Source organism: Hemitrygon akajei, unplaced genomic scaffold (assembly GCF_048418815.1).
Source record: "Hemitrygon akajei unplaced genomic scaffold, sHemAka1.3 Scf000090, whole genome shotgun sequence".
NCBI classification, from domain to species: domain Eukaryota; kingdom Metazoa; phylum Chordata; class Chondrichthyes; order Myliobatiformes; family Dasyatidae; genus Hemitrygon; species Hemitrygon akajei.
This window is the reverse complement of record NW_027331976.1, coordinates 881909-903870: the sequence shown is the minus strand read 5'-3', so window position 1 is coordinate 903870 and position 21962 is coordinate 881909.

Genomic DNA, 21962 nt, shown 5'->3' with positions numbered 1-21962 from the left:
TCAATGTGAAAAACTGCTCGGGTTACTTTGTGTATTGGCTGCAGCCGGCACCCTGGAGTAACGCTGTGTACTGTACAGGTAGGTCACCGTTCCCCAGTGACACAGCAGTGTGGTAGTTGTGGGGAAATTCTGGGGCATCCTGAGTCACCAACACACACCACGGGCTGAGTTTTCCAGTCGGCTGCCCTGCCCGTGGTCTGTGATCACCTTTCCCGTATCCCCCTTCACACTGGGCGGGGTCAGAATGAAACTGCCCAGTCTGACCTGTGACAGAGATCATAGAACACAGAACAGTACAGCACAGCACAGGCCCTTCGGCCCACAATGCTGTGTCAGCTGCCGGGAGAGAGTCTACCCATCCTCTGGAGTGAGGGAGGGTGAGGCTGACAGGAAATGGAGGGAGCAGTGGTGATAGTGAGGGGAGAGGGGGAGTGACCTACCAAGCGGAGAGGGAGACTGAGGGCAGAGGAAGATAGGGAGAGACTGAGGGGAGTGGGAGACAGATTGATGCTGAGGGGAAGTGGTGACAGGGAGACGATAATGGGAAGGGGAGAGAGGGGGAGTCCGAGACTAGGTGGAGGTAGGGGAGAATCCGAGGGGATGGGAGTCAGGGAGAGGCCATGGTGAGTGGGAGACAGTCATAGCCGAGGGGAGGGGTGACTGAGAGGCCAAGTGAATGGGCAGACAGGGAGACGCCGACGGTATGACGAGAGAGGGAGTGGCTGAGCGGAGGGGGATGCAGAGAGAGGCCGGGGGAGGAGGAGATAGGGAGAGCGCAAGGGGAACAGGGAGACAGGGAGACAATGAGGGGATGGGCAGAGAGGGAGAGTCCGAGGGGAGATGGAGGTAGGGCAGAGGCTGAGGGAATGGGAGTCAGGGTGAGGCCGAGGGGAGGGGGGTTCGGAAGTGGCCGAGTGGAGGGGAAGGTAGGGGAGAGGCCAAGGGAATGGGGAGCCAGTGAGAGGCCAAGCAGATGGGGGTCCAGCGAGAGGCTGGGGGAGACGGAGACACCAAAAGGGAGGGGATGAGGTGAGGGGGAGACAGCGAGTGGCCAAGATGAGGGCGAGACATTATAGGATGTGGGAAGGGGAGACAGAGAGTCTGGCAGCAAGGATCCAAGACAGGGAGAGGCCGAGAGACGGTGAGGTAGGGAGCACTCAAGGGGAAGGGGAATAGGGAGAGAAAGGGACAGTCCAAGGTATTAAACATGAAAGTAGAAGGGATCAGAGACGTGAGCTGAGTCTGTGTTTGACCACCAACCCCCAGGGTCTGCGAGCTCCGGTACAGATTCCCAGTCGGACACCTCAGGAAATCTGGATATCAGTGTCTGGAGAGCCTGATTCGGGTTTGACCATCACCCCAGCAGGGTCTGCGAGCTCGGGTACAGATTCCCAGTTGGATAGAGCTCAGGAAATCCGGATATCAGTGACTGAAGAGCCTGATTCAGGTTTGACCAACCCCCTCAGCAGGGTCTGCGAGCTCGGGTAACTGTGGTGGGGATCACTGAAGGGAACGATCTTTCACTCCTTCAGCCCCAAATATTCATCTGGGCTTTGACTGAGAGTAGTGACCGGTCACAGACATTCACCAGGGAGAGTTGCTGAACAGGGACTGGATGGTTTTGGTATCTCTTCAGATCAGAGACCTCCTCTCCAAATTGTTGTCCCAGTGGCTCCCATTTCAATTCAACTTCCCATTCCCATTCCCACGTGTCTGTCCAAGGGCTCCTGCACTCACCTGATGAGGCCAGAATCAGGATGGAGGGGCAACACCTCACATTCCTTCTGGGTAGCCTCCATCCTGATGACATAAACATTGACTTCTGTCATTTCCGGTAATTTCTACCCCTACCACTTCTCTCTCTTTCCATTCCCATTCCCTCTTGGTCCTTCTCTTCTCCTCATCTGTCCATCCTCTCCCTCTGGTCCCCGCTTGTCCAATCATCCACCCTTGACTCTCAAATCCTTCTCCTCACATCCCCCTCTCTCGGCATTCACTCTGTCTGCATCACTCTCTTTTCAGTCTCTCCATCCCTCCCTCCAGTTGGAGTGTCACTCTCACTGATCTGTCTGCCCAACTCTCCTCACACAATCATCACTCTCTGTTCACTCACCTCATTCCTCCCACTCCAGCATCCCACCTCTCTCTCCATCCCTCTCTCCTGTGTGTTTTCACCCATTTCCTTCTGTCCACGTACTGAATTACTCAAATCCCACTCCGGTCATTTCTATGTCTCATCAGTCACCGTGTAACTCCTCACAGTCATTCCTCCCTTCCTCTCTGTGACCATCCTCCCCTCTCACCTCCATCACTCCTCCCCTTTCTCTGTGTCCACCCCTCTCTGCCCTATCGTGTTTGAGCGGTGGACTGACAGGCTGGATTGCGTGTGTCTGTACACTGCCGGGAGACAGTACCATCAACTGCTGGACATTGTCTCTCAGGGTCTTGGACTGTGTATGATTTCCTTTTCAAGTGAAGATGCTTCTTTGCCCGATATTCTGAACTCTGTTACTCAATGTTTGTGAATGTTTGCTTGCTATTTTGAATGTTTTGTACCTTGTCCCCAGAGGAATGCGGTCTCGTTCGGCTGTATCCATGTATGGTTTGAATGATAATTAAGCTTAATTTGATTTGATTTGTAGAGCTATTGTGATAGGCAAATCACAGTGGGTCCAGGTCCTCGCTCTGGCACGAGTTGATTCTAGTCATGAGTAATTCAGTACGTGGACAGCAGAAAATGGGTGAGAGGGATAGAGAGAGAGGTGCAATGCGGGAGTGGGGAGTGAACGGAATAAAACAAATAAATTTCATGACTTATGCTGGTGATATTAATTCTGTCTCTGACTAGAAGATGTCAGTGAAGGGAATGGCTGGATGAGGTGTGTGACTGTGAAAGGAGGAGATGGGAATTTAGGGAGAGTGGTGTGGACTGTGCTTTATAAACATATAACAATCACAGCATGGAAACAGGCCATTCCGGCCCTCCTAGTCCGTGCCGAACTCTTAATCACTCTTTAGGAGAGGGTAATGTAGGGGATGAGCGGTTTGATTTGTTAGACCCGTGATGTTTAATGGGTTCTTACGAACTGGGACCTTCCACTCTCTGCAGCCAGGTTCATCCTGACCAGCTTTTCAATGTCTTTTTCTGTAATCACTCGCACGTCCCCACCCACCCTGTCTCTCTCCTCACAGATCCCCACTCAGACACAACTCAGGAACACCAGGGAGAAGAGACAGGAGAAGCTGTTCAGGGATTGACCGGATCTACAAACTCAGGTATCTGTGGTGGGGATCACTGAATGGAATGTTGTTCCCCATGGTCAGTCCCTAAAATTCATCCTGTGTCAGACTGAGGGCAGTGACGGAGGATTGGGAAGGAGAGGGATGGTGTTGGTTTCACCACAGACCCAGCCTCCCATTCCCTGAACTCCTGTCCCATTGTGATGACCTGTTTCAGTGTTTCCACTCGGGTGTCTCTCTGTTCCTCATTACAGACCTGGAGGAACCATCCTCTGCCCCAACAGGTACTTCAGGGATGAAGTCTTGTGACTGTTGGGGATATCTGATCTCCCTCTCCCCTCCCCCCCTCCCCCTCCCCCTCCCCGCTCCTCCCCCCTCCCCCCCTCCCCCCCCCTCCCTCAGGGGGTAATGTCAGGGTACTGTCTCCCTGAGGAGAGATGGTCGGAGTGATTGAGGAGGGAGAGGGTGACTGAGGAGTGGAGGGGGAATAGAGAGAACTGATGTCACTGAGGAAGCGAATGACTAGATCTGGTGGGAGCGACGTGTGGGTGAGGAGAGATGGTCGGAGTGATTGAGAAGGGAGAGGGTGACTGAGGGGTGGTGAGGGGAATAGAGAGACCTGATGTCACTGAGGAAGCGAATGACTAGATGTGGTGGGAGGGACGTGTGGGTGAGGAGAGATAGTCGGAGTGATTGAGAAGGGAGAGGGTGACTGAGGGGTGGTGAGGGGAATAGAGAGACCTGATGTCACTGAGGAAGCGAATGACTAGATGTGGTGGGAGGGACGTGTGGGTGAGGAGAGATGGTCGGAGTGATGGAGGAGGGAGAGGGTGACTGAGGAGTGTCGGGGGAATAGAGAGACCTGATGTCACTGAGGAAGGGAATGACTGGATGTGGTGGAAGGGATGTGTGGGTGAGGAGAGATGGTCGGAGTGATTGAGGAGGGAGAGGGTGACTGAGGAGTGGAGGTGGAATGGAGAGACCTGATGTCACTGAGGAAGGGAATGACTGGATGTGATGGGAGGATGTGTGGGTGAGGAGAGATGGTCGGAGTGATTGAGGAGGGAGAGGGTGACTGAGGAGTGAAGGGGGAATGGAGAGACCTGATGTCACTGAGGAGATGTGTGGGTGAGGAGAGATGGTCGGAGTGATTGAGGAGTGAGAGGGTGACTGAGGAGTGTCGGGGGAATGGAGAGACCTGATGTCACTGAGGAAGGGAATGACTGGATGTTGTGGGAGGGATGTGTGGGTGAGGAGAGATGGTCGGAGTGATTGAGGAGGGAGAGGGTGACTGAGGGGTGAAGGGAGAATGGAGAGACCTGATGTCACTGAGGAAGGAAATGACTGGATGTGATGGGAGGGATGTGTGGGTGAGGAGAGATGGTCGGAGTAATTGAGGAGGGAGAGGGTGACTGAGGAGTGAAGGGGGAATAGAGAGACCTGATGTCACTGAGGAAGGGAATGACTGGATGTGATGGGAGGGATGTGTGGGTGAGGAGAGATGGTCAGAGTGATTGAGGAGGGAGAGGGTGACTGAGGAGAGAAGGGAGAATGGAGAGACCTGATGTCACTGAGGAAGGGAATGACTGGATGTGGTGGGAGGGATGTGAGGGTGAGGAGAGATGGTCGGAGTGATTGAGGAGGGAGAGGGTGACTGAGGAGTGAAGAGGGAATAGAGAGACCTGATGTCACTGAGGAAGAGAAAGACTGGATGTGGTGGGAGGGATGTGTCGGTGAGGAGAGATGGTCGGAGAGATTCAGGAGGGAGAGGGTGACTGAGGGGTGAAAGGGGAATTGACAGACCTGATGTCACTGAAGAAGGGAATGACTGGATATGATGGGAGTGATGTGTGGGTGAGGAGAGATGGTCGGAGTGATTCAGGAGGGAGAGGGTGACTGAGGAGTGGTGAGGGGGAATAGAGAGACCTGATGTCACTGAGGAAGGGAATGACTGGATGTGATGGGAGGGATGTGTGGGTGAGGAGAGATGGTCGGAGTGATTGAGGAGGGAGTGGATGACTGAGGGGTGGTGAGGGGGAATAGAGAGACCTGATGTCACTGAGGAAGGGAATGACTGGATGTGATGGGAGGGATGTGTGGGTGAGGAGAGATGATCGGAGTGATTGAGGATGGAGAGGGTGACTGTGGGGTAAAGGGGGAATGGAGAGACCTGATGTCACTGAGGAAGGGAATGACTGGATGTGGTGGGAGGGACGTGTGGGTGAGGAGAGATGGTCGGAGTGATTGAGGAGTGAGAGGGTGACTGAGGAGTGGAGGGGGAATAGAGAGACCTGATGTCACTGAGGAAGGGAATGACTGGATGTGATGGGAGGGATGTGCAGGTGAGGAGAGATGGTCGGAGTGATTGAGGAGGGAGAGGGTGACTGAGCAGTGAAGGGGCAATGGAGAGACCTGATGTCACTGAGGAAGGGAATGACTGGATGTGGTGGGAGGGATGTGTGGGTGAGGAGAGATGGTCGGAGTGATTGAGGAGGGAGAGGGTGACTGAGGAGTGAAGGGGGAATGGAGAGACCTGATGTCACTGAGGAAGGGAATGACTGGATGTGATGGGAGGGATGTGTGGGTGAGGACAGATGGTCGGAGTGATTGAGGAGGGAGAGGGTGACTGAGGGGTGGTGAGGGGGATTGGAGAGACCTGATGTCACTGAGGAAGGGAATGACTGGATGTGATGGGAGGGATGTGTGGGTGAGGAGAGATAGTCGGTGTGATTGAGGAGGGAGAGGGTGACTGAGGAGTGGAGGGTGAATGGAGAGACCTGATGTCACTGAGGAAGGGAATGACTGGATGTGGTGGGAGGGATGTGTGGGAGAGGAGAGATGGTCGGAGTGATTGAGGAGTGAGAGGGTGACTGAGGAGTGGAGGGTGAATGGAGAGACCTGATGTCACTGAGGAAGGAAATAACTGGATGTGATGGGAGGGATGTGTGGGAGAGGAGAGATGGTCGGAGTGATTGAGGAGAGAGAGGGTGACTGAGGAGTCAAGGGGGAACAGAGAGACCTGATGTCACTGAGGAAGGGAATGACTGGATATGATGGGAGGGATGTGTGGGTGAGGAGAGATGGTCGGAGTGATTGAGGAGGGAGAGGGTGACTGAGGAGTGAAGGGGGTATAGAGAGACCTGATGTCACTGAGGAAGGGAATGACTGGATGTGGTGGGAGGGATGTGTGGGTGAGGAGAGACGGTCAGAGTGATTGAGGAGGGAGAGGGTGACTGAGGAGTGGAGGGGGAATAGAGAGACCTGATGTCACTGAGGAAGGGAATGACTGGATGTGGTGGGAGGGATGTGTGGGTGAGGAGTGATGGTCGGAGTGATTGAGGAGGGAGAGGGTGACTGAGGAGTCAAGGGGGAATGGAGAGACCTGATGTCACTGAGGAAGGGAATGACTGGATGTGGTGGGAGGGATGTGTGGGTGAGGAGAGATGGTCGGAGTGATTGAGGAGGGAGAGGGTGACTGAGGAGTGGAGGGGGAATAGAGAGACCTGATGTCACTGAGAAAGGGAATGACTGGCTGTTTTGGGAGGGATGTGTGGGTGAGGAGAGATGGTCGGAGTGATTGAGGAGGGAGAGGGTGACTGAGGAGTGGAGGGGGAATAGAGAGACCTGATGTCACTGAGGAAGGGAATGACTGGATGTGGTGGGAGGGATGTGTGGGTGAGGAGAGATGGTCGGAGTGATTGAGGAGGGAGAGGGTGACTGAGGAGTGGAGGGGGAATAGAGAGACCTGATGTCACTGAGAAAGGGAATGACTGGATGTGATGGGAGGGATGTGTTGGTGAGGAGAGATGGTCGGAGTGATTGAGGAGGGAGAGGGTGACTGTGGGGTGGTGAGGTGGAATAGAGAGACCTGATGTCACTGAGGAAGGGAATGACTGGATGTGGTGGGAGCGATGTGTGGGTGAGGAGAGATGGTCGGAGTGATTGAGGAGGGAGAGGGTGACTGAGGAGTCAAGTGGGAATGGAGAGACCTGATGTCACTGAGGAAGGGAATGACTGGATGTGATGGGAGGGATGTGTGCGTGAGGAGAGATGGTCGGAGTGATTGAGGAGGGAGAGGGTGACTGAGGAGTGGAGGGGGAATAGAGAGACCTGATGTCACTGAGGAAGGGAATGACTGGATGTGATGGGAGGGATGTGTGGGTGAGAAGAGATGGTCGGAGTGTTTGAGGAGGGAGAGAGTGACTGAGGAGTGAAGGGGGAATAGAGAGACCTGATGTCACTGAGGAAGGGAATGACTGGATGTGACGGGAGTGATGTGTGGGTGAGGAGAGATGGTCGGAGTGATTGAGGAGGGAGAGGGTGACTGAGGAGTGAAGGGGGAATAGAGAGACCTGATGTCACTGATGAAGGGAATGACTGGATGTGACGGGAGGGATGTGTGGGTGAGGAGAGATGGTCGGAGTGATTGAGGAGGGAGAGGGTGACTGAGGGGTGAAGGGGGAATAGAGAGACCTGATGTCACTGAGGAAGGAAATGACTGGATGTGATGGGAGGGATGTGCGGGTGAGGAGAGATGGTCGGAGTGATTGAGGAGGGAGTGGGTGACTGAGGAGTGAAGGGGCAATGGAGAGACCTGATGTCACTGAGGAAGGGAATGACTGGATGTGGTGGGAGGGATGTGTGGGTGAGGAGAGATGGTCGGAGTGATTGAGGAGGGAGAGGGTGACTGAGGGGTGGTGAGGGGGATTGGAGAGACCTGATGTCACTGAGGAAGGGAATGACTGGATGTGGTGGGAGGGACGTGTGGGTGAGGAGAGATGGTCGGAGTGATTGAGGAGGGAGAGGGTGACTGAAGGGTGAAGGGTGAATGGAGAGACCTGATGTCACTGAGGAAGGAAATGACTGGATGTGGTGGGAGGGATGTGTGGGTGAGGAGAGATGGTCGGAGTGATTGAGGAGGGAGAGGGTGACTGAGGGGTGGTGAGGGGGATTGGAGAGACCTGATGTCACTGAGGAAGGGAATGACTGGATGTGGTGGGAGGGATGTGTGGGTGAGGAGAGATGGTCGGAGTGATTGAGGAGGGAGAGGGTGTCTGAGGAGTGGAGGGTGAATGGAGAGACCTGATGTCACTGAGGAAGGGAATGACTGGATGTGGTGGGAGGGATGTGTGGGTGAGGAGAGATGGTCGGAGTGATTGAGGAGGGAGAGGGTGACTGAGGAGTGGAGGGTGAATGGAGAGACCTGATGTCACTGAGGAAGGGAATGACTGGATGTGGTGGGAGGGATGTGTGGGTGAGGAGTGATGGTCGGAGTGATTGAGGAGGGAGAGGGTGACTGAGGAGTCAAGGGGGAATGGAGAGACCTGATGTCACTGAGGAAGGGAATGACTGGATGTGATGGGAGGGATGTGTGGGTGAGGAGAGATGGTCGGAGTGATTGGGGAGGGAGAGGGTGACTGAGGAGTCAAGTGGGAATGGAGAGACCTGATGTCACTGAGGAAGGGAATGACTGGATGTGATGGGAGGGATGTGTGGGTGAGGAGAGATGGTCGGAGTGATTGAGGAGGGAGAGGGTGACTGAGGAGTGAAGAGGGAATACAGAGACCTGATGTCACTGAGGAAGGGAATGACTGGATGTGGTGGGAGGGATGTGTGGGTGAGGAGAGATGGTCGGAGTGATTGAGGAGGGAGAGGGTGACTGTGGAGTGGAGGGGGAATGGTGAGACCTGATGTCGCTGAGGAAGGGAATGACTGGATGTGATGGGAGGGATGTGTGGGTGAGGAGAGATGGTCGGAGTGATTGAAGAGGGAGATGGTGACTGAGGAGTGGAGGGGGAATAGAGAGACCTGATGTCACTGAGGAAGGGAATGACTGGATGTGGTGGGAGGGATGTGTGGGTGAGGAGAGATGGTCGGAGTGATTGAGGAGGGAGAGGGAGACTGAGAAGTGAAGCGGGAATGGAGAGACCTGATGTCGCTGAGGAAGGGAATGACTGTATGTGATGGGAGGGATGTGTGGGTGAGGAGAGATGGTTGGAGTGATTGAGGAGGGAGAGGGTGACTGAGGAGTGGAGGGAGAATGGAGAGACCTGATGTCACTGAGGAAGGGAATGACTGGATGTGATGGGAGGGATGTGTGGGTGAGGAGAGATGGTCGGAGTGATTGAGGAGGGAGAGGGTGACTGAGGAGTGAAGGAGGAATAGAGAGACCTGATGTCACTGAGGAAGGGAATGACTGGATGTGATGGGAGGGATGTGTGGGTGAGGAGAGATGGTCGGAATGATTGAGGAGGTAGAGGGTGACTGAGGAGTGGAGGAGGAATAGAGAGACCTGATGTCACTGAGGAAGGGAATGACTGGATGTGATGGGAGTGATGTATGGGTGAGGAGAGATGGTCGGAGTGATTGAGGAGGGAGAGGGTGACTGAGGAGTGAAGGGGGAATAGAGAGACCTGATGTCACTGAGGAAGGGAATGACTGGATGTGGTGGGAGGGACGTGTGGGTGAGGAGAGATGGTCAGAGTGATTGAGGAGGGAGAGGGTGACTGAGGAGTGGAGGGTGAATGAAGAGATCTGATGTCACTGAGGAAGGGAATGACTGGATGTGGTGGGAGGGATGTGTGGGTGAGGGGAGATGGTCGGAGTGATTGAGGAGTGAGAGGGTGACTGAGGAGTGGAGGGGGAATAGAGAGACCTGATGTCACTGAGGAAGGGAATGACTGGATGTGATGGGAGGGATGTGCGGGTGAGGAGAGATGGTCGGAGTGATTGAGGAGGGAGTGGGTGACTGAGGAGTGAAGGGGCAATGGAGAGACCTGATGTCACTGAGGAAGGGAATGACTGGATGTGGTGGGAGGGATGTGTGGTTGAGGAGAGATGGTCGGAGTGATTGAGGAGGGAGAGGGTGACTGAGGGGTGGTGAGGGGGATTGGAGAGACCTGATGTCACTGAGGAAGGGAATGACTGGATGTGGTGGGAGGGACGTGTGGGTGAGGAGTGATGGTCGGAGTGATTGAGGAGGGAGAGGGTGACTGAGGAGTGGAGGGTGAATGGAGAGACCTGATGTCACTGAGGAAGGGAATGACTGGATGTGGTGGGAGGGATGTGTGGGTGAGGAGAGATGGTCGGAGTGATTGAGGAGGGAGACGGTGACTGAGGGGTGGTGAGGGGGAGTGGGATCTGACTGATATCTGGAATGGCCTGAATACAGAGGGATGGTGAGTGAATGAGGGAGGTTTCTTGCCAGTTTCCATAACGCGTTCCTCCAAGAGTTTGTTCTCCATGTGATCATAAGTCTTCACTCCTCGTTAACACACTACACCCAATACCAGGGGCTCTAATCTTCTGTACCGATGACCGTGTACTGCTCTAATCTTACATGTGGATGTAACTGACATCATTTCCCATGTCCTTAAAACTGTCCAATTCAGGTAATTGGGAAATCCCACATTCCATGTCTCTGTCTCTCACTCTGGATTCATCCATCTTTCTCTTTCTTTTCTCACTACCACTTTCCACCCCCTCACTGTCTGCCCCTCCCTCGTTCTCTGCCTCTCTTCACTACCTGTGCACACTCTCTCTCTGACCCCACCCCTGCCCTTTTCTCACACTCTCCCTGTCCCTGTCTAAACGAATATTGACATAGATATTTGATGAGGGTGTGGGGAGGAATCAAGGTGTGCAAGGGTGGACAGTGGGAGAGAAGAGATTGCACGATCGAAGGGACGGAGACGAGGGAGCACATCCTGTGAGCAGCACTTGACCTGACAGTGACACCATGTTGACACTGGGCTGTTTTGTTCAGGAGAAGAGGACGGGTGGATTGACGTGCAGGTGACAGCGAGTGGAGACATGAGTGAGGAAGAAGTGCGGGAAGCCATTCGAAACAAGGTGAGAGAGTGAGCTGAACGGGATGGGGTGGAGGGAGGGCGGAACACGGGGACAAATATCCTCTCCCCCTCCCCCGCCACCTTCCCCTCCTACTCCCATTCCCTCCCAGTCCCTCAATTCTCTATCACTCTCTCAATTTTCTTTCCTCTCATCTTCCTCTTTCCTCTTAGCTCCCTCCCTCTCTGTCACACCTCTGCCTCATGTCTGGATGCTCCTCTCCTCCCATCACTCCTTCAACTCCCCCAACCTCAGCAATCATTCATCTTTCCTCCTCTCTGGCCGCAGCTCCGGGAAATGTTCGATGATCCGGATCCTCAGATCGAGCTTGTGCAGTGCACGTCGGAGCCTCCGGAGGAGTGAGGGAGTGATCCGTCAACAAGTGAATGAGTCTGCAGTTCCATCTCCCTGACGCTTTACACCCTCTCCCTTACTCCAGCCTGCCTTTCGACAAGTATACGGCTCACAAAGGGTTAATCCTAGGGGAGCCCTGAGATGTTGCTACACTCTGCTGATTCCCCAGTGTGCCGCAGCCTGCGAGCTTTTAGTTGGTCACATTGTGAAGTACGATCCCATTGAGTAGTGACGCCAGAAGCCTAGAACTGAGAGTGAGCACACAGACCCGGCCTGTTCCAGGAGGAGCAGATCCTCCGAATGATGAGATCAATCACAGAACATCCTGGGTACGGTCCCCGTAAACACCGACACCCCTCACTACAGGACTGGGTCAGTGTGAGACGTCACACACCTTCCACAGTGTACGGTCCGTAAACACCGACACCCCTCACTACAGGACCGGGTCAGTGTGAGACGTTACACACCTTCCACAGTGTACGGTCTGTAAACACCGACACCCCTCACTACAGGACCGGGTCAGTGTGAGACGTCACACACCTTCCACAGTGTACGGTCACTGTAAACACCGACACCCCTCACTACAGGACCGGGTCAGTGTGAGACGTCACACACCTTCCACAGTGTACGGTCTGTAAACACCGACACCCCTCACTACAGGACTGGGTCAGGGTGAGACGTCACACACCTTCCACAGTGTACGGTCTGTAAACACCGACACCCCTCACTACAGGACCGGGTCAGTGTGAGACACACATCTGGGTTTGCAACAAAATGGGAAAATTAGCTGATGCTGGGCTTCATTACATTAATATATCATCAGTAATTTGCTGTAACTGATTGAACTGAAATTTTGTGTGAAATAATCGCTTTTTGATAAAAACACAGAACCGTGAAGGTGTCATGGTCTGTGGATGTAGTGAGGAAGATCCCTGATCTCCAGAGGTCCTGAGGAAAGTATCCTGTGCACCTTTGCAGACATCTGTGTACACTCGCAGAGCACAGGACAATCCTGCACATACCCACCCAATCAGCACGACACCCCGACACATCCGTCTGACACAGTCCTGATCTCCATTTCGCACTCTGACACTCTCGTTCCCCATCTCTCCAGATAACACACAGTTTTACTCCATCTCGCTCTCTCTGATACACTCTCATTTCCATCTGTTTCTCTCTCTGATACTCTCCATCTGTTTCTCTCTTTGATACACTCTCATTTCCATCTGTTTCTCTCTCTCTGATACACTCTCATTTCCATCTGTTTCTCTCTCTCTGATACACTCTCATTTCCATCTGTTTCTCTCTCTGATACACTCTCATTTCCATCTGTTTCTCTCTCTGATACACTCTCATTTCCATCTGTTTCTCTCTCTGATACACTCTCATTTCCATCTGTTTCTCTCTCTGATACTCTCCATCTGTTTCTCTCTTTGATACACTCTCATTTCCATCTGTTTCTCTCTCTCTGATACACTCTCATTTCCATCTGTTTCTCTCTCTCTGATACACTCTCATTTCCATCTGTTTCTCTCTCTCTGATACACTCACATTTCCATCTGTTTCTCTCTCTGATACACTCTCATTTCCATCTGTTTCTCTCTGATACACTATCATTTCCATCTGCTTCTCTCTTTGATACACTCTCATTTCCATCTGTTTCTCTCTCTCCGATACACTCTCATATCCATCTGTTTCTCTCTCTGATACACTCTCATTTCCATCTGTTTCTCTCTCTCTCTGATACACTCTCATTTCCATCTGTTTCTCTCTCTCTGATCCACTCTCATTTCCATCTGTTTCTCTCTGATACACTCTCATTTCCATCTGTTTCTCTCTCTGATACATTCTCATTTCCATCTGTTTCTCTCTCTGATACATTCTCATTTCCATCTGTTTCTCTCTCTCTGATACACTCTCATTTCCATCTGTTTCTCTCTGATGCACTCTCATTTCCATCTCTCTCTCTGATACATTCTCATTTCCATCTGTTTCTCTCTCTCTGATACACTCTCATTTCCATGTTTCTCTGATACACTCTCATATCCATCTGTTTCTCTCTCTGATACACTCTCATTTCCATCTGTTTCTCTCTCTGATACACTCTCATTTCCATCTGTTTCTCTCTGATACACTCTCATTTCCATCTGTTTCTCTCTCTGATACACTCTCATATCCATCTGTTTCTCTCTGATACACTCTCATTTCCATCTGTTTCTCTCTCTGATACACTCTCATTTCCATCTGTTTCTCTCTCTCTGATACACTCTCATTTCCATCTGTTTCACTCTCTGATACACTCTCATTTCCATCTGTTTCTCTCTCTGATACACTCTCATTTCCATCTGTTTCTCTCTCTGATACACTCTCATTTCCATCTGTTTCTCTCTCTGATTCACTCTCATTTCCATCTGTTTCTCTCTCTCTGATCCACTCTCATTTCCATCTGTTTCTCTCTGATACACTCTCATTTCCATCTCTCTCTCTCTGATACATTCTCATTTCCATCTGTTTCTCTCTCTCTGATACACTCTCATTTCCATCTGTTTCTCTCTCTGATACACTCTCATTTCCATCTGTTTCTCTCTCTGATACACTCTCATTTCCATCTGTTTCTCTCTCTCTGATACACTCTCATTTCCATCTGTTTCTCTCTCTCTGACACACTCTCATTTCCATCTCTCTCTCTGATACACTCTCATTTCCATCTGTTTCTCTCTCTGATACACTCTCATTTCCATCTGTTTCTCTCTCTCTGATACACTCTCATTTCCATCTGTTTCTCTCTCTCTGATACACTCTCATTTCCATCTGTTTCTCTCTCTCTGACACACTCTCATTTTCATCTCTCTCACTGATCCACTCTCATTTCCATCTGTTTCTCTCTGATACACTCTCATTTCCATCTCTCTCTCTGATACATTCTCATTTCCATCTGTTTCTCTCTCTGATACATTCTCATTTCCATCTGTTTCTCTCTCTCTGATACACTCTCATTTCCATCTGTTTCTCTCTGATGCACTCTCATTTCCATCTCTCTCTCTCTGATACATTCTCATTTCCATCTGTTTCTCTCTCTCTGATACACTCTCATTTCCATGTTTCTCTCTCTGATACACTCTCATATCCATCTGTTTCTCTCTCTGATACACTCTCATTTCCATCTGTTTCTCTCTCTGATACACTCTCATTTCCATCTGTTTCTCTCTGATACACTCTCATTTCCATCTGTTTCTCTCTCTGATACACTCTCATATCCATCTGTTTCTCTCTGATACACTCTCATTTCCATCTGTTTCTCTCTCTGATACACTCTCATATCCATCTGTTTCTCTCTGATACACTCTCATTTCCATCTGTTTCTCTCTCTGATACACTCTCATTTCCATCTGTTTCTCTCTCTCTGATACACTCTCATTTCCATCTGTTTCACTCTCTGATACACTCTCATTTCCATCTGTTTCTCTCTCTGATACACTCTCATTTCCATCTGTTTCTCTCTCTGATTCACTCTCATTTCCATCTGTTTCTCTCTCTCTGATCCACTCTCATTTCCATCTGTTTCTCTCTGATACACTCTCATTTCCATCTCTCTCTCTCTGATACATTCTCATTTCCATCTGTTTCTCTCTCTGATACATTCTCATTTCCATCTGTTTCTCTCTCTCTGATACACTCTCATTTCCATCTGTTTCTCTCTCTGATACACTCTCATTTCCATCTGTTTCTCTCTCTGATTCACTCTCATTTCCATCTGTTTCTCTCTCTCTGATCCACTCTCATTTCCATCTGTTTCTCTCTGATACACTCTCATTTCCATCTCTCTCTCTCTGATACATTCTCATTTCCATCTGTTTCTCTCTCTGATACACTCTCATTTCCATCTGTTTCTCTCTCTCTGATACACTCTCATTTCCATCTGTTTCTCTCTCTCTGATACACTCTCATTTCCATCTGTTTCTCTCTCTCTGACACACTCATTTCCATCTCTCTCTCTGATACACTCTCATTTCCATCTGTTTCTCTCTCTCTGATACACTCTCATTTCCATCTGTTTCTCTCTCTGATACACTCTCATTTCCATCTGTTTCTCTCTCTGATACACTCTCATTTCCATCTGTTTCTCTCTCTGATACACTCTCATTTCCATCTGTTTCACTCTCTGATACACTCTCATTTCCATCTGTTTCTCTCTCTGATACACTCTCATTTCCATCTGTTTCTCTCTCTGATACACTCTCATATCCATCTGTTTCTCTCTCTCTGATACACTCTCATTTCCATCTGTTTCTCTCTCTCTGATACACTCTCATTTCCATCTGTTTCACTCTCTGATACACTCTCATTTCCATCTGTTTCTCTCTCTGATACACTCTCATTTCCATCTGTTTCTCTCTCTGATTCACTCTCATTTCCATCTGTTTCTCTCTCTCTGATACACTCTCATTTCCATCTGTTTCTCTCTCTCTGATACACTCTCATTTCCATCTGTTTCTCTCTGATACACTCTCAATTCCATCTGTTTCTCTCTCTGATACACTCTCATTTCCATCTGTTTCTCTCTCTGATACACTCTCATTTCCATCTGTTTCTCTCTCTCTGATACACTCTCATTTCCATCTGTTTCTCTCTCTCTGATACACTCTCATTTCCATCTGTTTCTCTCTGATACACTCTCAATTCCATCTGTTTCTCTCTCTGATACACTCTCATTTCCATCTGTTTCTCTCTCTGATACACTCTCATTTCCATCTGTTTCTCTCTCTGATACACTCTCATATCCATCTGTTTCTCTCTGATACACTCTCATTTCCATCTGTTTCTCTCTCTGATACACTCTCATTTCCATCTGTTTCTCTCTCTGATACACTCTCATTTCCATCTGTTTCTCTCTCTGATACACTCTCATTTCCATCTGTTTCTCTCTCTGATACACTCTCATTTCCATCTGTTTCTCTCTCTGATACACTCTCATTTCCATCTGTTTCTCTCTCTGATACACTCTCATTTCCATCTGTTTCTCTCTCTGATACACTCTCATTTCCATCTGTTTCTCTCTCTCTCTGATTCACTCTCATTTCCATCTCTCACATCAAGCAAGTCAGTCGATCTCTAACCACAGATTCCCACAAATGGAGAGAGGGAGATTGGGACAGGGCGTCGGAGAACAGAGTGCAGAGACGGTATAATGTGTCCTCAGTCTGCAAGGGTTTGAAGGGTTGAAATCCAAGGGATCTTTGACATTCCTGAATATTATTTGTGTGTGAAGCTGATGATTTGCATTGCTATTGCTTGTTGTGCGTAATCAATAAACATGGAACTGTCCGAACGCGAGGTTCTGAGAGATGTGTTCCTTTTATATCATCTGTAATTGCGGTAAATGTGGAGAGCTGAGCATTGGCGCCCTCTGCTGAGGAGAGTCGGCAGGGCAGAAACAGTGGGTGGCGGGAGGTCAGGGAGTGTGTGTACAGATCATTCGGGTGGGTGGCTGGGGTGTGGGGTTCGCAAGCCCCTTCATGGACCTGGGGGAATTTGCAGTGTCTATCCTGACGGTGTGGGGGTTGTTTTGAGTGATAATGAGGAGATGGAGAAAGATACTGGATCCTTACTCTCTCAGGTGCCTATTTTGTTCTCCCTTTCTGTAAGCTCATTCTGTCCTTCCCTCTCTCCCGCATGGCACCATATCCCTGTATCGGGAAGAGTATGTATATCTGCACACTGTCTGTCTTCATCCTTTCCTCCCATTTCCAATGTTCTCTCTACCCTTCCCACTTTCTCGGTCTCCACATACATTCAACCCCATCCCTCCCTATCATTCTATCTCTCTATTCCATTTTGTTTCACTCCTTTATCTCCCTTTCATCCCTTTTGTTCAATTTTCTCTCTTTCATTGCATCCCTTTCTCATTCTCTCACTCCAGCTCTCTTTGAAGACCTGGTTCGATCCCAGTCCCCGGTGCTGTCTCTGTGAAGTTTGCATTCTCTCCCCTCCCCCTCCCTCCCTCAGACCAGGTGTGGAGGGAACAAATTCTCTCTCGCCTCCCTGGTAAATATGTGTCCTTTAGTCTGACCCTGTCCTCTGGTACGAGGCTCCCATTTCCCCCCTCCACCTTTCCCACCCTCTCATTCTACCTCACTATATATTTCTCTCTCATTTTCTCAACCACTCTATCCTTTCTCAAAACCGTTTTCCTTTCCCATTCACACACCATCTTCCCTCCTCCTCATTCCTCTATCTTCACTTTATCTTATTCTCCCATCTTTTTGTCTCCAGATCCCATCCTCACTCCAACTTTCCCTTTCCCATTATCTCACTCCAACTCTCTCCAGCTTTTCACCTCTCCACCCCCTCTATCTCCTGCCCTCTCCTCCTCTCCCCTCATTTCTCACCGTTCGACCTCTCCCTCTCCACTACTTCACTCACCCACCTTCCCTTCTCTGCTTTACAGATGGAAGAGCTTGCTGAGGCTGGAACTTCACCAGCCCGTGTAACCTTTCCCTCCTCGGTGAACCAAATATTGATAGTCTCCATCTCCCCATCCCAAAGACAGTGAGACCCCAAACACCCTCAGTTCCCCTCTAAGCCCCCCACTTCTGGAGGAAAAACATCCATGTTTTCCACTCTCTACGCTCTTTATCAGTGAGTGTCTCCATTGCAGACCCTGTCCCACTGAATCCCCTCCCCCACTGTTAACACATCCATCCCCCAAGGTGGTGACCAGAACACACACACAACTCCAGCTGAGGTCTGATCCAAGTTTCACAAAGTTATAAAAGGCCACAGAAGATTCACCAGGACTGGAGGATTAAGGAGCGACTGGACAGATGGGGACTGTTTCCCCTGGAGTGAAGGAGGCTGAAGGGTGACCTGCAAAGCTGTCTCAGGCACTGGTGAGACCGCTCTTGGAAGTGTTGTGTGCAGCTTTGGGCCCCTTATCTTAAGGAAGGATGTGCTGGCATTTGAGATGGTCCGGAGGAGGTTCACAAGAATGATTTCAGGAATGAAAGGGTTAAAACGATAAGATATAGGAGCAGAATTAGGCCATTTGGCCCATCATGTCTGCTCCACCATTTCATCATGGCTGATCCAATTTTCCCCAGGTCCTTAACAATCAAGAATCTACCAACCTATGCCTTAAATATACACAAACACATTAACTCCACAACTGCCTGTGGCAAAAAATTCCACAGATTCTCCACACTCTGGCTAGAGCAATTCCTCCTTATCTCTGTTTGAAAAGTACACCTCTCTATTTGGAGGCTGTGTACTCTGGTCTTAGGCTCTCCCACCATAGGAAACATCCTCTCCATATCCACTCTGTCAAGACCTTTCACCAATTGATAGGTTTTAATGAGGTCACTCCTCATTCTTCTGAATACATGCCCAGAGCCATCAAATGCTCTTCAAATGCATTCAATCCCCTTTTGAACCCTCTCCAGTTTCAGCACATCCTTTCTAAGGAGTCCAAAACTGCTCACAATACTCCAACTGCAGCCTCTCCAGTCCTTCATAAGTTACATTACATCTTTGCTTTTATATTCTAGTCCTCCTGTAATGAATGCTAACATTGCATTTACCTTCCTCACCACAGACTCAACCTGCAAATTAACCTTTATGGATTCCTGCACAAGGATTCTCAAGTCCCTTTGCACCTCAGTTTTTGTTTGTATTTTCTCTCCATTTAGAAAATAGTCAACCCTTTCATTTCTTTTACCAAAGTGCATGACCATACACTTCATGGCACTGTATTCCATCTGCCATCTCTTTGCCCATTCTCATAATCTATCCAAGTCCTTTTAGAGTTTATCTACCTCCTCAAAACTACCTGCCCTTCCACCCATCTTCATATCATCTGCAAACCTTTCAACAAAGCCATCAATTCCATCATCTAAATCATTGACATATAGTGTAAAAAGAATCACTTTCAACACAGACCCCTATGGAACACCACTAGTCACCGGCTGCCAAGCAGAAAAGGTTCCCTTTATTCCCACTCTTTGCCTCATTTTAATCAGCCACTGCTTTATCCATGCTAGAATCTTTCCTGTATTACCATGGGCTCATAGCTTAAGCAGCCTCAAGTGTGGCACCTTGTCAATGGCCTTCTGAAAATCCAAGTACACAGTTTCAATAAATAATCCTTTGTCTATCCTGTTTGTCATTTCTTCAAAGAATTTCAACAGATTTGTCAGGCAAGATTTTCGCTTGAGGAAACAATGCTGACTACAGCCTATTATAGACAATAGGTGCAGAAGTAGACCATTTGGCCCTTCGAGCCTGCACCGCCATTTTGAGATCATGGCTGATCAATTACTATCAATACCCGGTTCCTGCCTTGTCCCCATATCCCTTGATTCCCCTATCCATAAGATACCTATCTAGCTCCTTCTTGAAAGCATCCAGAGAATTGGCCTCCACTGCCTTCCGAGGCAGTGCATTCCAGACCCCCACAACTCTCTGGGAGAAGAAGTTTTTCCTTAACTCTGTCCTAAATGACCTACCCCTTATTCTCAAACCATGCCCTTTGGTACTGGACTCTCCCAGCATCTGGAACATATTTCCTGCCTCTATCTTGTCCAATCCCTTAATAATCTTATATGTTTCAATCAGATCCCCTCTCAATCTCCTTAATTCCAGCGTGTACAAGCCCAGTCTCTCTAACCTCTCTGCGTAAGACAGTCCAGACCTCCCAGGAATTAACCTCGTGAATCTACGCTGCACTTCCTCTACAGCCAGGATGTCCTTCCTTAACCCTGGAGACCAAAACTGTACACAATACTCCAGGTGTGGTCTCACCAGGGCCCTGTACAAATGCAAAAGGATTTCCTTGCTCTTGTACTCAATTCCCTTTGTAATAAAGGCTAACATTCCATTAGCCTTCTTCACTGCCTGCTGCACTTGCTCATTCACCTTCAGTGACTGATGAACAAGACTCCTAGATCTCTTTGTATTTCTCCCTTACCTAACTTCAGATAATAATCTACCTTCCTGTTCTTACTCTCAAATTGGATAACCTCACACTTATTCACATTAAACATCATCTGCCAAGTATCTGCCCACTCACCCAGCCTTTCCAAGTCACCCTGAATTCTCCTAACATCCTCATCACATGTCACACTGCCACCCAGCTTAGTATCATCAGCAAATTTGCTGATATTATTTTCAATGCCTTCATCTAAATCATTGACGTAAATGGTAAACAGCTGTGGTCCCAATACCGAGTCCTGTGGCACCCCACTAGTCACCACCTGCCATTCCGAGAAACACCCATTCACCGCTACCCTTTGCTTTCTATCTGCCAACCAGTTTTCTATCCATATCAATGCCTTCCCCCCGATGCCCTGAGCTTTGATTTTACCCACCAATCTTCTATGTGGGACCTTATCAAATGCCTTCTGAAAATCGAGGTACACTACATCCACTGGATCTCCCCCGTCTAACTTCCTGGTTACATCCTCGAAAAACTCCAACAAGTATTCTATGATACTTCCAAGTACTCCTACTCTTCGTGATTTTTATAAATGACCTAGATGAGGAAGTGGGGGGATGGGTTAGTGAATTTGCTAATGACACAAAGGTTGGGGTGGGGGTGTTGTGAATAGTGTGGAGGGCTGTCAGAGGTTACAGCAGGAAATTGATTGGATGCAAAACTGGGCTGAGAAGTGGCAGATGGAGTTCAAGCGGATAAGTGTGAAGTGATTCATATTGGTAGGTCAAATATGATGGCAGAACATAGCATTAATGGTGAGACTCTTGGCAGTGTGGAGGAGCAGAGGGATTTTGGGGTCCAAGTCCATAGGACACTCAAAGCTGCTACGAAGGTTTACTCTGTGGTTAAAAAGGCATACTTTGGCCTTCATAAATCGTGGGATTGAGTAGAACAGCTGAGAGGTAATGTTACAGTCAGACTCCACTTGGAGTACTGTGCTCAGTTCTGGTCGCCTCACTACAGGAAGGATGTGGAAGCCATTGAAAGGGTGCAGAGGAGATTTACAAGGACGTTCCCTGGATTGGGGAGAATGCCTTATGAGAATAGGTTGAGTGAACTCGGCCTTTTCTCCTTGGAGTGACGGAGGTTGAGAGGTGATCTGACAGGTGTATAAGATGATGAGAGACATTGATCGTGTGGATAGTCAGAGGGCTTTTCCCAGGGTTGAAATAATTAGCATGAGAGGGCAGTTTTAAGGTGCTTGGAAGTAGGTACAGAGGAGATGTCAGGGTTAAGTTTTTTACGCAGAGAGTGGTGAGTGCATGGAATGGGCTGCCGACGACGGTGGTGGAGGCGGATATGATAGGGTATTTTAAAAGACTCCTGGACAGGTACATGGAGCTCAAAAAAATAGAGGGCTATGGGTAATCCTAGGTAATCTCTAAGGTGAGGACATGTTTGGTCCAGCTTTATGGTCCGAAGGGCCTGTATTGTGCTGTAGGTTTTCTATATTTCTACTATTACTGATGCCTCCACAATCTCTTCAGCCACCTCTTTCAGAACTCTAGGGTGTACACCATCTGGTCCAGGT